Source organism: Piliocolobus tephrosceles, chromosome 3 (genome assembly GCF_002776525.5).
Source record: "Piliocolobus tephrosceles isolate RC106 chromosome 3, ASM277652v3, whole genome shotgun sequence".
In the NCBI taxonomy this organism is placed as follows: Eukaryota; Metazoa; Chordata; class Mammalia; order Primates; family Cercopithecidae; genus Piliocolobus; species Piliocolobus tephrosceles.
In genome coordinates this window covers 101,380,616-101,385,018 of record NC_045436.1, presented here as the reverse complement: position 1 = coordinate 101,385,018, position 4,403 = coordinate 101,380,616, and the positions used below count along the sequence as shown (strand labels likewise).

General features: G+C 42.8%; 1 non-coding gene across 1 annotated transcript; it reads right to left on the bottom strand.

Moving 5' to 3' along the window:
* Positions 1 to 967: 967 nt before the first annotated feature.
* LOC111530888 lies at positions 968 to 1,070 on the bottom strand. Its single transcript, XR_002728032.1, has one exon. It is a non-coding gene; the product is annotated as a small nucleolar RNA U13 (small nucleolar RNA).
* Between the last annotated feature and the right edge of the window lie 3,333 nt (positions 1,071 to 4,403).

Sequence of the window (4,403 nt, the reverse complement as noted above, 5' to 3'; positions counted from 1 at the left end):
GATCCTTCCTTTGGGACTGAGTCACCTCTTTGCTCAGTTGTCGGGAGTGTTGCTTTCTGAGAGCTCATAGCTGAGTTCCTCTGCAGGAATTGCCGAAGGAAATAGCCTCACTCAAAATTACACTCACTACCAGGAGCAGCCGACATCCCAAGACTGGTCAACCATTAGTACAAAGACTTCAACCCCTTGCCTTAATTCAGGGCAAGTCTCAAGGGCCATTACTGGTTCGGAGCTCCCTGTGGAATTGGCTGAGGCCTCTGTTGCAACTGAGTCACAGCTCAACTTCTCCATCTGCCTTCCTGCTTCCCTCCTTCACTTCCTCCTGCTTTCCTCCTCCACTTACAGGTATTATATTACTCGTGAAAGCATTCCTCCGTCTACATCCTACGTGGACATCTCCATCTGGGGAGGGGTGGGAGCATCCAGGTGGGGGCATCAGCATTTTTTTTTTTTTTTTTTTTTTGAGACAGAGTCTTACTCTGTCACCCAGGCTGGAGTGCAGTGGCTCGATCTCAGCTCACTGCAACCTCCGCTTCCCTGGTTCAAGCAATTCTCCTGCCTCAGCCTCCTGAGTAACTGGGACTACAGGTGTGCACCACCACACCCAGCTAGTTTTTGTACTTTTAGTAGAGATGGGGTTTCACCATGTTGGCCAAGATGGTCTCGATCTCTTGACCTTGTGATCCACCCACCTTTCGCCTCCCAAAGTGCTGGGATTGCAGGAGTGAGCCACTGTGCCAGCCTCTGCACGTTTTAAATTTTTTTCCACTAATCGTCCCACTGCCCACACCTGCTCTTCATGTCTTGATTTTGAACTCAGAGCTTCTTCATGATTTCCCAAAAGGAATGCTGCTAATGCTTGTTTACTTTTTTTGGTTTTGTTTTCTATTCAAATAAATCCTATCTGATTTCAGTCCTCTAGGAATTCTTTAGAATTTGTGATTCACCAATGTCCCTTTTTCCCTCAAATCAGACAGGTAATGTGCCAACATGGTAATAAGGTTTGAGGAAGGCACGTTTTACAAATGAGTGTAAAACACAATCATCATGCTTACAAACCACAAGAGGATCTCATGACACCTTTTTACAGCATCCTTTTTTTAAAAAACTGCTTACATTTTCGTGAAATTATGTCTGGAACTGGTGGGTTCTTGGTCTCATTGACTTCAAGAATGAAACCACGGACCCTCGTGGTGAGTGTTACTGTTCTTAAAGATGGTGTGTCCAGAGTTTTTTCCTTCAGATGTTCAGATGTGTCCGCAGTTTCTTCCTTCTGGTGGGTTCGTCGTCTTGATGGCTTCAGGAGTGAAGTTGTAGACCCTCACGGTGAGTGTTACAGCTCTTAAAAGCAGCGCGTCTGGAGTTGTTCATTCTTCCCGGTGGGTTCATGGTCTCACTGACTTCAGGAGTGATGCCACAGACCTTGAGGGTCAGTGTTACAGCTCATAAAGGCCACGTGGACCCAAAGAGTGAGCAGCAGCAAGATTTACAGTAAAGAGGGAAAGAACAAAGCCTCCACTGTGTGAAGGGGACCAGAGCAGGTTGCTGCTGGCTGAGGCAGCCCACTTTTATTCCCTTATCTGGCCCCACCCACATCCTGCTGATTGGCCCATTTTGACAGAGTGCTGATTGGTGTATTTACAAACCTTGAGCTAGACAGAGTAGTAATTGGTGTATTTACAAACCGGGAGCTAGACACAGAGTGCTGATTGGTGCATTTACAATCCCTTAGCTAGACATAAAGGTTCACCAAGTCCCCAGTAGACTCAGGAGCCCAGCTGGCTTCACCTAGTAGATCCCGCACCCAGGCTGCAGGCAGAGCTGCCTGCCAGTCCCAAGCTGCGCCTGCACTCCTCAGCTCTTGGGCAGTCAGTGGGACCTTGTGCCAGGGAGTGGTGCCTGTGGGGGAGGCTCGGGCTGCGCAGGAGGCCACCGTGGAGGGGGAGACTCCGGTGGTGCCGGAGGCCACCTCCGAGGGGGAGGCTCAGACATGGCAGGCTGCAGGTCCCGAGTCCTGCCTGGCAGAGAGGCTGCTGAGACCTGGTGAGAATTCCAGCGTGGTGCATGGGGGCCAGCAGTGCTGGGGGACCCTGTGCAACCTCCGCAGCTGCTGGCCAGGGTGCTAAGTCCCTCACTTCCCTGGGCCGGTGTCACCGAGTGTGGGGCTCAAGCCCGCACTGGTGCCTGCTGTAACTCATGCTGGCCTGTGAGCGCCAAGCGCAACCCCAGTTCCCGCCCGTGCCTCTCCCTCCACACCTCCCTGCAAGCAGAGGGGAGCTGGCTCTGGCCTCGGCCAGCCCAGAGAGGGGCTCCCACAATGCAGTGGTGGGCTGAAGGGCTCCTCTAGCACCGCCAGAGTGGATGCTGAGGCAAAGGAAGCCCCGAGAGTGAGAGCTGCTAGCACATTGTCACCTCTCAAAATGTTACAAAGAAATACAGAAGACAAATGCTTTCGGTCCATCAGCAGAGATCAATGTAATCAGGCTACTATCTTGAGTTAGAATCTCCTTTTCCTGTGATTTTTTTCCTTCAAATTTTGAGGTTTTGTAGCAATACCAAAACAATCTACAGAGTTTCAGTTTCAGACAAAGGACTTATTATGTACATACTTGAAAGTATTTTTTTTTATATTTCATTTGACTGATGTTTTGAATTATGTTATCTTGAAAATAAAAAATGAAAAAATTACTGTGTTCATATACTTATTTGTACTGTTTGATACTTTTGTGATATCAAAATAAATATAATTCAGTTATTTCCACAAAAAAAAACGGCTATTAAGTTTCATGAGAAACTACATATTTATATATATTCTCTAAATATTTATGTCTGATTATTTTTTATTACACAGACGTTAGGGCCTGCGTGAAGAATGGTTACTTGTTATATAATAATTCAAAAGAAGTGGAGGGCCTTAAACTGAGAGGTCCTTTATCAGAAAACAAACTCTAATACTACTTAATGCTACTGTGGGTTCAGTGACAGGCATGGCCATGTGCTATATTATAAAGATTTACATCTGTTCAAATTTTCTGAAAAGTAATTTGATAATTTTAGAACCTAAAAATGTGTGCGATTTCTGATGTAGTTATTCCATTTCTAGGAATCTTTACTAAGGAAATGGTCAGAAATTTAGTCAAAGATAATACATTTTTTAAAATGTAAACATACTACAATAGGAATAAAGAAATTATGATACATAGATGTGGAAGAATATTATGCAGCAAGAAAAGACTAGGTTTTAAAATATTTTTAATAATCTAGATAAGCCCTAGAGGTACTACCAAATGTTACATGATTAGGGGAGGGTAAGTGATGGGAGGAAAACAGGAAGCAGAAAGGTACAGAGGGTATTTTAACTACATCTATAACTAAAAGATTGGAGGGGCATGCACCCAAATCTTAACATCAGTTAGCCAGGTGGTAAGTTTAAGAATAATTTTAACTTTCTTTCTTGCCCTTCACTGTATTTTCTCTTTTTCCCTCTAAAATTAGTAGTATCAATTGTCAATTTAAAATAATATTATTTTAAAATATGAGGAGAGCATAATAGCAAGTTTCAGTTGTATGAAAAGCCTGTGGAGGCAATGGATTTCTGGTTATACGACTAGAAATATGGATAAATCTGGAGCTGCCTACAAGTGAGTGAATAATTGTCATTTCAATAGTTTAAAAATTTAAGTTTAAAGTTTTATTTTTTTGTGACAGGGTCTTGTTTTGTCTCCCAGGCTGGAGTGGAGTAGCATGATATCACAATTCACTGCAGGCTAAACCACATGAGCTCAAGCAATCCTCCCACCTCAGCCTTCTGAGTAGCTGGGACAACAGGCACGTGCCACTGTGCCTGGCTAATTTTTACAAATTTTAATAGAGACAGAGGTCTCACCATGTTGACCAGGCTATATGATTTATGTCAATTTCAACTTTGTTAGTTATTCTGCTTAGGGTGAGTAATAGTCTTGCGAGTGAGTAATGAACTACCTTATTAACTTGGAATTGACTCTTTCACTGTACTGGGTATATCTATAGCACAAAATTTGAACAATGCAATGAAAAGTCTTTATATTATGATCAAGGTATTTATTAAAGCCTACTGTTTATGATATGGTTTTTATAAAGAGCAAATGGCAGTAACTGACATATAATGATTACCTCACAAGTGTTTAAAATGTCTTTTGCATTTATTATAAAGTGAATGACAATTGACAAATCAGCCAACATTACATCTAGCTATAAATTACATAGTAATACCAAGTGTAAGTTAAATGGAAAGTGGAGTAATGAAGAGGCAGCAATGGAATATTGTAGCTTAGCAAGAATGTGTTTCAGAAAATTGCAATCATTCTTTAAATTTTGGAACAAATGGCTATATTGTGCTAACCAAACGCCTTCTTTCTTCAAAT